This window comes from Aptenodytes forsteri, unplaced genomic scaffold, assembly GCF_000699145.1.
Source record: "Aptenodytes forsteri isolate BGI_AS27 unplaced genomic scaffold, ASM69914v1 Scaffold96, whole genome shotgun sequence".
Classification (NCBI taxonomy): Eukaryota; Metazoa; Chordata; class Aves; order Sphenisciformes; family Spheniscidae; genus Aptenodytes; species Aptenodytes forsteri.
Genome location: NW_008795029.1, coordinates 2,383,767 through 2,397,797, shown reverse-complemented (window position 1 = coordinate 2,397,797; position 14,031 = coordinate 2,383,767).

Sequence of the window (14,031 nt, the reverse complement as noted above, 5' to 3'; positions counted from 1 at the left end):
CCATCCATCCAACTCTGTTTTTCACTAGATCCCCATTTTCTTCCACCTTTCTTTCCAATCTGAAAAGAAAGGGCTGGTGCTAAGCTTCCTCTGTTCTCCGGTCCTCAATAAAAATTCATTATGTGAACACCTAAAGGCCAAACTGCAGAACCCTGTCCTCTGTTCTTAATGAAGCAAAACTGTTGTTAACTTTTGACAAATTTGACTAATTTTTGTAACATTTCATATATTTTCTTTTAAAATATTTAAAATAGCTTTCCTGCATGTAGGACATACAGGATATTGGTATTTACCCACTTAGGCTGGTAAAGGGTGGCATGAAAGCGTAGTGCTGTTTGAGGTGGCATAAATATGTCACTGATGGCTCTGTCATGCATGAATAATGTAGCCAATCCAACCTAATTTTGATAATATCATTATACTAAACCATGATATATAATTTTTATATATTCTGAGGATAAGTATTTTTTAGCTACATGTGGTATACAGTTAAGCAAAAAACCCCACCCCTAAATGACATAATGACATTACTGAGGCTGGTTTCTGCAAAAATAGTACTTACAAAGTAAGCGCAGTAGTCACTATATATTCATTCCCTCTCCCATCACTTAATTACATCACCCTTTAAGACAGACGTATAATGTAATTAGAGATTTGAACAGTTCACAGCCAGATCACTTAAAGTAACATTGTTAATGGGCTTTAGAAGTTCTCCCTTTAATATTGCTAGTGTTATAACTTCTAATTACCTTAATAATTAGGGCTGTGTCATTCATGATTGAGGTAACAGTTGCTAACACTAATGGGTATTAGAGGTCTCTCACAAGGCATGTTTTGATGTTCTCATCCAGTTGCTTAGGGCAGGCAAGAGCTATTTGTCCTTAGAAACATAGTGGTTGCTATGTGGTGGCCTGGGCAGAGGCATCCTTACTAACCACTTTAATACTGCCACCACCACTGCTGCTTTCATTGAGGAGTGACTATATAAAATGCATTCACCATGCATTACCCTTGAAATGCAAATGTAGCACCTATGGATGAAATCTGTTGAACTCTAATTGCTATTGTTGTATTGCTACACATAACAGTATAAACTTGAATGTCAAGCCTGACTGAAATTCAAAGAAATCCATAGGTAACCCTTCCCCATTCCCAACCCCACAAATTAGCAATGGTTAAGATTTTCAAAGTTTAAGATGACACATTTGCTTAGACGTGCTTCATTGTGCATGGGTAATTCAGAAGAGTAACTACAACTAGGTTAAAATCAAAAGGAAAGCAATCAGGATTTGCAGCTATTTTGTCTAGAAATAAGGCTAGTGTCACCTTTTCAAGTGCATTTTTTCTAAAGACTTCTGGCATATACTAAAAACAAGTCTTTTATGAAGAATAAGAGTCCAAAGTTCCCCTGTATTTGGCTGAAACTAGAAGTTCAGAGATACCAGCCTGCTTGTTGGCCATGCTTCACTTTGAGGCTTAAGAGTGTGGTCACAGGAGAGCAAAGAACTCAGGATTTACTCCATACCCCAAATTAATCAAGATTTGTGTAACTGGAGACCAAAATAAGATTTGGAGAACTATCAAACACAGATAGATAGGAAAAAAAGGCAACTTCATTGGACAGACATTCACCAAACTGGTTTTAAGAATCTAGTCAGTCCCTGAGGACTGAATGAATTCTCTCATTTACTTTGCTTTTTGGAGCTTTATTACACTGTATAATATGACTGTGCTGGAAAATCCTAAACCCCCAGGGATGGGGGGAGCATTTATTTCTTAGATTTGTTTGTTTTCCAGACATAGATTCAACTGATTTCCTGACTCAGGTTAAATTACACTGCACAGGTAGAAGGGCAACTCTGTGATGCAGAGAAGAATGCCCTAGGGATAAAAAAAGATTTATTCATCCTGGTCCCACTAAAAAACCCCAGGAACTTAACATTTATTAGACTGGACATGAAGGACATACTCATATAGATAAGATACACATGGTAAATTAGCCCTTTAAAGTACAACATTGAAATCAATACACTACACAGACACCACAAAGACACTCCCATTCCTCTTCATCTAAATTAAAATCTAGGTAAAAAACAGAGAAAAAGAAAGAAAACAAATCCCAAACTCACCTATCTACTTGAGCAACAAGTGTGAAAATTTCCTTCCCTCATCAGGTAAATATATAATGCACTCATGGTTGAATCAGATTTAATTTCTACAGACTTCCAATATTAGTTTGGCAAGTATCCTGCTCCTTTTGTGTCCCTTTTCAGTGAAAACAAAATAAAGTAAATATAACAGTGCTACCTTTGTCTGCCTTGACCCGAAAAAGTATTAGATATACTCCTTCACATACAATCTCATCAAGGAAAGAATTCCCATTAGGAGTGATCATATTTCCTGTTCACTACAAGATATAATTCCAGGATTCAAAAATCCCTATATTCAAGTCATCTTGGAACATTTTTAGATCAGCAAGTCACTATCTGCATGAATATTCACAAACATACATCTATGTGCTCATATACAGTGTATGTGCATATACATGTATGTATACACACACAAACACACACACATTATATAGCGACACCAGTGTCAAACATTTTGATCACACATTCCTAAAAGTTTTCGGAAAATCTTTACTAGCCATTTGGATACACATCTATTTCATTAAATTTCAGAACTGTCATGATAGAAATTCTACCGTTATACCCCTAACTAAAAGACAAAAGCTATTAGATCTGAGCTGACATGAAACTATGCCAAGATCATTTCAGGAGCATGAAGCTACTTGTAATGCAACAGAAACAAACACAAACAGCAACGTCATTCAAACTACTCTATGCAGTATCTACAAAGATGCCAATCTTAGACGAACAAGCTGAACAAAGAATACCTGTACACATACTGTCATAGAGGAACTCCGCACCAGATTTCCAGGTACGCTAACAACATCAGCTATTTATGGGCCTTTCACTCTATATTACTATTACATTAAATGCCTAAGCAATTTCTTACATGCATAATCCTATGTCATAAATATATGCATATTAATAAGGGCATACATATAACAGTACTTCACATTAACTCTTTATGCTTGCATTTTAGAAGAACATTTAATGCAAGTACTTCTGCTAGGCTCAGACAAATGAAAGAAAGTAACCTGGTGACTCCAACTTGGCAAAACACAGGCCCACACCATACGGAAGAAAAACATCTTTTAGCTCTTGTACTAGGAAAACTTTTATCTTCTTTGTGCACTAGAAGGGGACAAACCCAGCCATTCCATGCAGCAGAGGACAGCATACTGGGGCTACCATTCCTCTAACTTCTAGGCGCATCCTCTTTTCTGTCATGACTTTCCCACTGAGAGCTACTACCACCTGGGAAAAAGTCCTAGTGCACCAGTCCTGTGCCCCGTGCAGTTGGGCTGGCGTCATATGCATGATATTGAACTTATAGTGCATATGCTACACAATAAACATATTTTGGATACCTGGAAAATGTCTCCCTCAAAAGGAACAGCAGTTTGACATAAATAAATAACCTATTACCATGGTATAGAACACTGGAGTATCAAAGAAGAAAAAACAGGTTACTCATTTTCAACTTTAAAAAAATTATTCCATGTTTTGGGTAAAAGCTCATGGTTAACCTGGACTGGTTAATTTAATTTTTGATATTGCATCGTATGGCTGGAAAGTAATGCAGTATATTATACACATTCCTAAAATTACCTCTGAATAAAGGACACGTAAAGGCAAGGAAAAAAGAGTATGATGAAAGACAGCCAAATTCAGGCCATCTCTATGCTGCCTAAATCTTAGTTTAAGCGATCAATAGGGGCAGGCTTTATTACACCTACAGCAGATGCCTCCATCCAAATTATCATCTAGGTTTCCTTTGTATTCACTGGAGGGGAACAGCTACTTCTAAGGGCAGAACTCAGCTCATCCTTGGTGGACAGCCCAGAGAGGTTGTGGAGTCTCCATCCTTGGAGATATTCACAACCTGACTGGGTGTTTAAACCCGTTTGGATAGCTCATGTGCTACAAGTGTCCCTATTTCTGTCCACTGGCAGTAGAGGGAACCTGTGCCTGCCAGCTCTGCCCTGTAGACTTCTCACCAATGAGGAGAGCTCCTGATGCCCCTTTTTACTGCCTGCCCTCAAACACCACCTAGTAGATGACACTGCAAAGTCAAGCACTGCCTGTGTTTCAGACCACAAAGCTCCCTAGACATACTGAGAAACTCCCAGAACTGGAAACGGTTCGTGTACCTCTTAACTGTCCTCTTTAACGATTTGGGAGCAGGAAGGGATACATCAAAAACCCGCCTAAGTCTGAAGAAGGTATTTTCAGAGTAGACAATGCACAACAGAACTGCTGAAGCCAGTGCAAAGCACAAGAGTCCTGATCATTTTAATTTCAAAAGGACAAGAATGGTGACCACTTTTTCACACTGCTTACTCGACAAAGGCCAGTATTTTGCCCCAGCTAGCGTGTACCTCAGAAACAGTCTTAGTAGCCTGAATCCCAAGTAGATGGCAGTATATAAGGAATGAGATGCCTTTGTCTAGTATATCCTATAGGCATGCTCTAAGCTTTTTCTTTTCAAGGTGTGTGAAACTGTCTCACCCCGTGGAGACTCCACACACAAAAAGAGCAGTGTCTCACTTGTGCACTCACAGGCTTTGTCTAGCTGTTGGGACGTGTGCTCCACATGGTACCATACAGTTCTGCTGCCCTCAAGTCACCCAGATAGAGGCCTGGCCAGACCACGCAGCGATTTCCAGCCAGCTGCATGCCTGTCCTTCCAGTGAAAACTAGGATGCGACGGGGATGAGCTACTGATAGGAGCTAAGACAAATCTCTCTAAATACCTGTTTAAAAACAAAACCAACAGTAACATTAGTGTCAATGTCACACTTTGCCATTTGAGATCAACAGGAGAAATACGTGACCTCACATCAAATGTGACACCTTCTCACCTACCCCAAGGAGTGAGGTACAGCCAGAAGGTGCATCCAGATGCAGAACCAGAGAAACACCTCCAGGCCTCAAAGTACAGGCTGGGCAAAACTGCTTTTCTTGCCTACCCATCTCTCAATCAACAAGCTTCCCCTGCATCCAAGTCTTAAGCCTGACATACTCATTTCCTCTGGCATCCCAGGTACAGAAATAAAGAAAACAAACCCAAGATAATTTCCCTCATACTTCAAAAGGATATCAAATTTGTGCTTTCTATCAGAGGTAGCCAAAAGTTCACTGAATTAGAAAAATTTGCAACCGCTAAAATGTTTTACATACATTACATACAAAAAAACACTGAAAACCTTTTACATACATGGAGGATAAACGCTTAAAAAATTCCATCAGTGTGTTCCTGAAAGAAGCAATGTTGGTTAAGAGCTTCCCACTGGGAAAAATGAGGATATCTGAAACTGTCAATTCTGTTGATCAGAGTTGAGCTAAGAAAAATATCTTCAAATATATCTTTCTAAAAAAGCCCAGCAACATTCCTGTCAATGTTACACTCTGCCGCTAGAGAGTAAAAGGAGAAAAAAGCAACCTCAATCCAAGCTCTACTGTGATGTTTTCCCAACTTCTAAAAAGGCACAGGCAATAATATGCCCTTCTGATATTAATATAACCAGACGACCAGTTTTAATAGTGTTTAAGGTGAAACTACTTCACTCCATTGTCCTCATGCATCAAAAAATCATCACTGGAGTTACTAGAAGGCTGAACATCTGCATGTTTATGAAGAAAGGAGTGATGATTAAGATAAAACCATCCCCTTACTGATCTCAGGCCGCTCTTTCAGATTAAAAGAATAAAATTAAATAATATCATAACATTAAAAAACTCAGAGCTTGCCGAGGGTGAGTGAGTTCATGACAGGCACAAACACTGATAGCTACATCCATCCAACACATTCTTCACTGACAAATCACTATACTACAGGTGCACGCATATAGATCAGCTTAAACATACTGCTATTTGCTATGTGCTATTTTTTCTATTTATATTGTTCTCTTTTGAGCACAAATATATTACTCCATTAATAATTTCAACATCCTTGAAGAATACTGGAGAAGTGAATACTGTATACACATGCTCATGTGCTATGTGAAAATGTAGGAGTCAACTGCAATTCTACAGGTCTGTTTCCTTGCAAAGAGTTTCAGCAGTTCACTGCTAAATAAAGCCCCATTTCTGCCTCTCTCTATCATATGCTTTACCAAGTGCACTTTTAAAAAAATGAGTAATTGCATTTGAGTCAACCTGCATGCACTGAAGTTAAGCACCCCTTAAGTGTTTGCAGGATTAGGGCTTAAGCTTCCAATTATCCCTATTGCAGCTGTGTGACATATACCCCAATGAATGCATTTCTCATCAGTTTTAATTCACGTTTTCTCTTTTGGGGGACTGAAAATGGCAAACATGAGTAGAGGCTGAGTGGTGTTGTTTCTGTCAGGCCTACACACCTAATAAACCATAATATTTACTATCACTATTATCATCAATAATTGAGTTAGAGATTCACTATACGACCCAGTGATCACGTTATACGTGCTACCTCACTTTAGGAAACAGTTAGCCTGGAGTTTTAAATTCAAAATTGGGTAACTTTGTAAGAAAGATATATATCTTTTTTTTATATACATATCATATATATCTGTATCTCTGAGGTTGTGTAGCTGGTATTATTCAGAAGGTCGCAGTACACAGGCCCAGGAGTCTCTGCTTACCTTAGAAAATACTGCTAAGAATTTAAGGCTGCATGGGAATTGTAATGGGGGCATTTTATTCATAGAATCATTAAGGTTGGAAAAGACCTCTAAGATCATCGAGTCCAACCGTCGACGTAACACCACTATGTCCACTAAACCATGTCGCTAAGCAATTCGTTGTTAATTGCACAGCATTATGTTTGATCCAGTATTGCATAGAATGTGAATGCATGCAATCTTTTAAAAAGGTAGCAATAGACAGATCTGATTAGCATTGGGTGCCTCCAACATTGTTATTGAATAAGATGCCAAAGAATATGTGTAATTTTGGTAATTGTTCACTAGCAAAAAGGTTCTTTGAATGGGAAAACTCATCTTACTGAGTTTTAGTGATTCAATACCACCTTTTTTTCAGCATATTCATTTTATTCATTATTTTAGTCCTACTTTTGTAAGGGAAGTAAGAGTTCCACACTCTCATTTAGGCTTTACCAGCATTTGAAGTTTTGTTGCAAAAATCTTTACTATGCTCAATAATTTAAAGTTCAGGATTTCTTTCAGTGTACATTCACCTGGAACGCTATCGCCATGCCGACAATGCTTTGTGGATATAAGAGAAACCCTTTATCCTCAACCTCCAGCCAACATAGGCAGCACTATTACTGGCTCTGTTCAAGAACTGCACGCTCAACACAGAGAGGAAAGGAGGACGAAGAGGATCCTGACACATACCATACTGACACTCATATCCTAAAGTTGCCAGTATGACATATACCCTGTTTGAATTAAAAGAAAGTCTCATTTTTTTCCCCCACCAAATAAGTCTTACCAAAAATACTTAAAAAAATGTCAATACTACATTTTGTTTACCACTAGACCCTGCTATGGCCTTATGTATAAATCATATTTGAAGCAGGGAAAAACAGGTATACTACTGTAATTTTTCTCACAAGATACTGAGATAAATTAATTAAATCAGGATCTTGTCCATACCAACTTGAAAAATGCACAAACTCTTGCTGCTATATTACTAGTTGAGATTTAGATCCATGTAAGTAAGAAGCTGAATTTATTGCCTGATGGCAGTGAAACCAGCAGTATGTCCTAAGAGACATCATACAACTACTAGAAATCACCAATACTTAGCATCCCTTCCTCAAAAAAGCAATTCCTAAGGTTGTAAGGATCTGACTTTTTTCTTTGCTTAAGTCTGTATTTTACATACCTATTGACATAAGCCCTGGAGTCACAGCCCCCTACCAACTAGACAAGGCCACTGTCATCCAGTTGAATGGAAACCTGGATGCAGAGGGTAAAGATAAAGTTTGAATGCCTGGTTGTCCTCCAGGATGGAGTCAGAACATGGCCACCATGCAAATGAAACCCAAGAACCTGAGAATGCTTCAGAATCTGGTAATAGAGACATGGCCTAATTCATTCTCAGGTTTAACGGCCTTTCCTTGTCCCAACTTCCTCTAAGCAGGATTCAAGTCTGGTCTCAATGGGAAGTCGCAGGAGAACTCCTCAGACTTTTTGGGTTTCTTCTTCACAATGACCAGGGATAGCTACTGAAGCAGATGTCAGTGAGAACTCTTTTTCGGTTCCCTGCACTACAGATGTGTCAAAAGACCCCAAGGGTTGCTAAGTCCAACACTTGCCCTTCCTAGACAAGCAGCAGATGCTCCAGTGGTTAAGTTTCCTGGTGGTGTTGACTTACGTGAAGACGATTGAGTTATGATGATATAACAGAATGAACAGAATGAGAATGAAGCTATGAAATTTGGATTCCCATTTCTTTCCTTTTGTTTGCCATGCACCAGGCATAGTGTTTTCTGATCTTTATCCTTTTTCTATCCCTTCAGCTCCCAATCATACCTTTATTGCCCAACCATTTTTCAAAACACCTCTTTTGCTTTCCCTGCATCCTTTCCGACCTCTGTGTAATTTTCTTCTTCTCACTGACTTTATTCCAACAAACTGCTACACTTCTACTGTATGTGTTCCTCTGTTCTATACTGCCCTACACACATACATCTCTATACATCATGTCGAACATTATTCTCACCATTTGACTTCCCGTAGCTTCCGACCTGATTTTCACCTATCAAGCTTTTAAAAAATTGGCTAAAATACAGGTAAACAATATGAGCTACCTTAAACAATAATTATTACAAAAAATGTTAAAAATGTGCCACAGAAAATTTTCTAAGTATTACCTTGATATTTTGAAAAATGCCAGCGTGTTCCATTTTTTCGATTATAAAATTGCTCCAATCAGTAGGTGTGCCAAAACCATTGTATTTGTCATTACAAATTTTAAAAGGTTTATAATAAAAATGGAATTTTAATTGCAAACTTCTAAAAATTGTAAATTTTTATGTTAAAAATGTGCCACAGAAAATTTTCTAAGTATTACCTTGATATTTTGAAAAATGCCAGCGTGTTCCATTTTTTCGATTATAAAATTGCTCCAATCAGTAGGTGTGCCAAAACCATTGTATTTGTCATTACAAATTTTAAAAGGTTTATAATAAAAATGGAATTTTAATTGCAAACTTCTAAAAATTGTAAATTTCGGGAAATTTTGACCAATACTAACGTAGAGAGTCTTAAAATTAAATACTTGCATGCTATGTTAAAAACAATTCATTTAGTCTCGGAATAGGCTGATGAAACAGAGATTGTTTTAGTGGTGGGAATTTGAGACATTTGACACTTTCCAAAGTGAGATCTACAGGTTCACAGGTGCTTGCATTGGGTCGTTGTATAGAAACTACCCATTTTCAGAAGATGGATGCTACCATACATTTTATGGCACGCAATAGATACTAAAATTTTTTTCTGGAATAGGATTTTGTTTCTACGCATAGACACATTTATACCAACAAAACCATCTTGTCTTTAGTAAAGTATATTTTGTTTGGGGAATTGGTTTATGAACACTGGCTAACATAAGCAGCAGCTACACTCAGATAGCTTGGCAGCAGAACTCACCAGGACACTCATCTCAGCAAACTCATTCAAGCGTTGGTAAGATTTCTAAACAAACCAACAGTCACATTTCAGAACTCTCATCCAGGTTAAATGGAAAATAAAAGTTAGAGATCGGAATAAAATCTAACTCTCCTGGCTTTTAGTGGCATTTCTTAATCAAGGTGTCATGTGTTATTGCAGGACTCCATGCTAAGAAATAAACACTCATCATGTACCCTGTTATATTCAGTCTTGGCAATGGAATCTAGGACTCAGCTGCTGGAAAGTGAGAAATACGGTCTTAACCCTCCTGTTTGTTTTCCATTTAGCACACAGGAAGGCAGCAGGGAAGAGAACTGTTCATCGTCACCCCTCATACTGTTCTGCAAGTATAAAAAATCATGGCAGACAACAGAAAAAAATGAATACGTTTTAATACTGAGGTGGAGAGAGGGACTAGAGTAAATGTGTGTAACACAACTGATGACCTCTAACAACGTAGTTTTTCAGGTTGCTGCTGCATAGGATGTACAGGACAAGGAAAAAAAAAATCTATCTGTAGGGCTACAAATACGCTAAGCCATAACCTGCAGAGGGCTTGTAGGAATATTAATGGCACAGTCCATCCCAACAAAAACACTGCGGAGAAGCTAATAATTAGACAAGGATCTTGAAAGAAAAAAAAAAAAGTCTTCATGTGTTCTTTAATTTGAGCGTAAGCTGGTGCATAATGGAAACCAAAGCCAAGTAAGCGTTAACAGAAATTTTACAAAATTTCATCCTTTTTAAAGCAAGTTTTCATGTTTTCTCTGCCCACTCTAAAGCGTATGCATGCCAGAAGTGCCTGAAGGCAAAGGCATTTCTTATTATGGATCTGATCAAATAACTCCTTTACCATTAGAAATGGATCTAATAGATAACTCTGTAAAACCTCTGTGACACAGTAGATCAACTCAGTGCCACGATACGGCATAGAAGGCCAAGTCTGGCTTTCTTATAAGGCAGGTGAGGCCCTTCTTCCGAAATCAGTTTTATATACATTTGTAAAGTAATGGACTACTGGGTTAGGAAATGCACACTCTACAGCTGTATGATAAAGATCCTGACTCTACTGCAAAATGGTGATGCGGGGATTCAGTTCTGCTGCATCGCAACTTCTCACAGCGCCTTTTCATAAAGCCATTGGTGATTTTCAATGTGGAAAAGGTGCACGCTTTTTGGAAGGAGGGATGGAAGAAACAGGGTCTAGATGGAAAACTTCTATTGACATCAGCAGAGCCAGTCCTACCTGGCTCTCCTGTAGCTTGAAAGAGGAAGGACATTGCTAGGAGGATGGAAGAGTACTGCAGAGAGAGCAAGGCTTATCTAACTCAGTTGGAGGGGGGACAGAAAGGAAGCTTTATTTTTTCTCTAATTAGCTATGCTTCTGGAAATGGGGACAAGCAACAAAATGCTGAGTCCTAACACATGAGCACAATGCTTGCGCAGTCATTTTGGCCAAAAGCTTTCATTAGTGAGCAACCCCTTGTTTTCTGTCTTCTAGCAGACACCTATGCTATCTCAAGAGTCCCTAGCGGTTCAGTAATGAGCCTGCATTATTTCTCATTTAACAATGTGCACTTACATGGTCACAAAGAAGAAGGCATATCCCATTTGGTGAAAAAAAAAAAAAATTATGTCCAAGGGGGTAAAATGTGTACTACAACCAATATGCAGATACGACTTTAATTGCAGAGCTGTAATTATGCTAACTGTAATGCTACCACCTATAACCTACGTCCACTCCTTTTTTTATGATTGTATCAAATTTTTTCTCTCCATTTAGTTGTTTGCTCAGCTCCATGGTGCACCAATTGTTTGTACCTTAGAAAGGCAGACCATCATCAGACCATTATAGCCGACTCCATACTAAGGCCTTATGCTTCTAGTGTTGTACAAGTAAATTAGGTTAATTAGGTATTACTATCATCACTGCTGCACTTTTACCGTAATAGAAAAGGGCAATACAAATCTGTTGTCATTGCTATTTTTAATTCTAGTGTGTTATGTATCTATTTAAACAATGGCACTAACAATATTCCAGTAGCTTATCATTTGAGTGGTATGGTCTAAGGAATCTGGCTGAGATAACTTTGATCCTATTTGTATTTGTTTCTATCAAATACACATACTCAGTGCATACTGTTTGAGTGTTACGGCAGGATTGAAATACAAGGGGAAAAAAATGGTAATTTAGCAAGCAACATTGTCTTCTGTCTGATCAACACAGTTTTGCATTTTAGGAATTCAAGAGAAATACCTGGCTTTACCAAGACAAGAATCTGGATTTAAATCCAAGCATTAAATCCATCCAGGAGGAGACCACACCAGTCCAATTGCCCTGTAAAGATGGTGTGTGTCATCTGCCAGCAACAAATATTGGAAGACAGCCTGCCGCTCTGTCCCCTGCATGATTAGCCACATGTAAGAACTGGGTCCATGAAGTGTTTTTTGGTTCCCCCCCCCAAATGCTCTGATACAAATTCATCTTCAGTCTACAGTTTGAAACAACCCTTTGAGAACCTCTCCACAGTAAACGCTCCCAAACATTTCTTTTGTAGATTTTCTTTGCATTTTATAAAGACCAGTCTTAAAAAGAAGAAAATCATATGTGAAACAGAGCTAGATTTTTCTTCATTGTCAGTAAAAGGGTACAAGTACTGCCACAATTTTTCAGTGTCTCTATAAATAATGTCTCACTGCATTTTCTTTAGGAATATATAAAAAAGCCTAGCTTTAGTATCTTAATGCACACAGTACATTCTGTAGAGAGATCAAGGCAAGTTCACCCTAATGTTCGTATCTTCAAATTCTCAAATGCCTTAGGTAAGTGACTGTTACAAATATTTGGGGGTTAGAAGTGCACACAGAAATTACCAGTAACATTTCCCCTTTCATTGCCATCATTATGAATAACAAACACTGTCACAGTAGAAAGAGAGCAAGATGACATGATACCATATAAAATGACACTACCAAAACTATAACTGTGAATGAAAGCTTTGAGAAACTGCTATCTTTTTAATAGGAAATATAGCTCACTTGAATATGCAATATTCTCTGAGGGTCTGAATTAAATACAGACCTTAATAATTACCCTAATTACTTCTGTTGTGATTCTACCTTTGAGCCTACATGAAACAAACATCTAACAATTAGTTACACTTTCATTTAATCAACTGGTTTTGAATGAATGGCTGTTAGTATTTCTTTTAACAAACTTGTTCTTTTAGAAAGACCAAAGATAAAACTGTTTGTTTCAATTTAGCATTCAACATGTCATTAGTTCGGACTAACATATTTATTTGGTTTTTTGCCCAGCAGCTGAAGTCCTCTATCTAGCCACAAAAGAAAGGCAACAAAAGCTACAGCAGAAGGTGGAACACATTATTTGGTAACACATCTCAAGCACAGCCTGGACAAACCACCTCTGAGGGTAAAAACATACATCACATTTCAGCTTCCAAGCCCAATTTAGTCTTCAGTCTCTCAACTGAGCCTGTCAATTAGGGTGTCAATTAGGCCTTGATCCAGCAGAGCACCGAAGCATGTGTGTAATCTAAGCATGTGAATAACCCTGTTGCTCACTGCAAATCAGGATGATGGTGATGGGGGACAAATGAACAGGGCCACCAGTTCATTCTCACATACAGCAATTACACCACACTTTAAAATATTTTCTTGATGAAGTAACATACTGGAAAATTGTGGCATTTGTCATCTCTGCTGCTTTTGGAGCCAGTATAAAAGAGGGCGGCTGTTCATCTTTTCTTGGTTGGCACAAAGAAGCTAGATATTCTCTCCTCTAAAACTACCTGAGAAATCACCTCCTTTCCAAAAATACATCTGATTTAAAGAGGCATCTCTCTTTATAAAGCTATACAGTAATAAAATAGTTTCTTATGTATAGTGCAAACACCAGATTTTCAATATTTGACTTTTTAGTGGACTCGGCACTAGTGAGGCTGCTGCTCCTAGATATGTAACTTGAGCCGATTCACTGTTTTGTGCCTGAGCTTGCCTGTACCTAAAATGGAGACAGCGATCCCTCTCTTTTTCCAGAACACTGAGGTCTCCCGATTATAGAAGTATTCCTCTAGAATAACTTTTTGCTGTTGTTGCTTAGGCATACTTTGGCTCCTGAGGCAAGTCAGTAGCCGTTGCAAACCGATGCGTATTCCTCTCCAGGGAAGTAAAAAGCATAGCTACAGCATGAGATTGGAGAATCACACAGAACTGCACAATGACGCACCTGCAGAAGTACTAGCGGAGGCAGGGCTGGG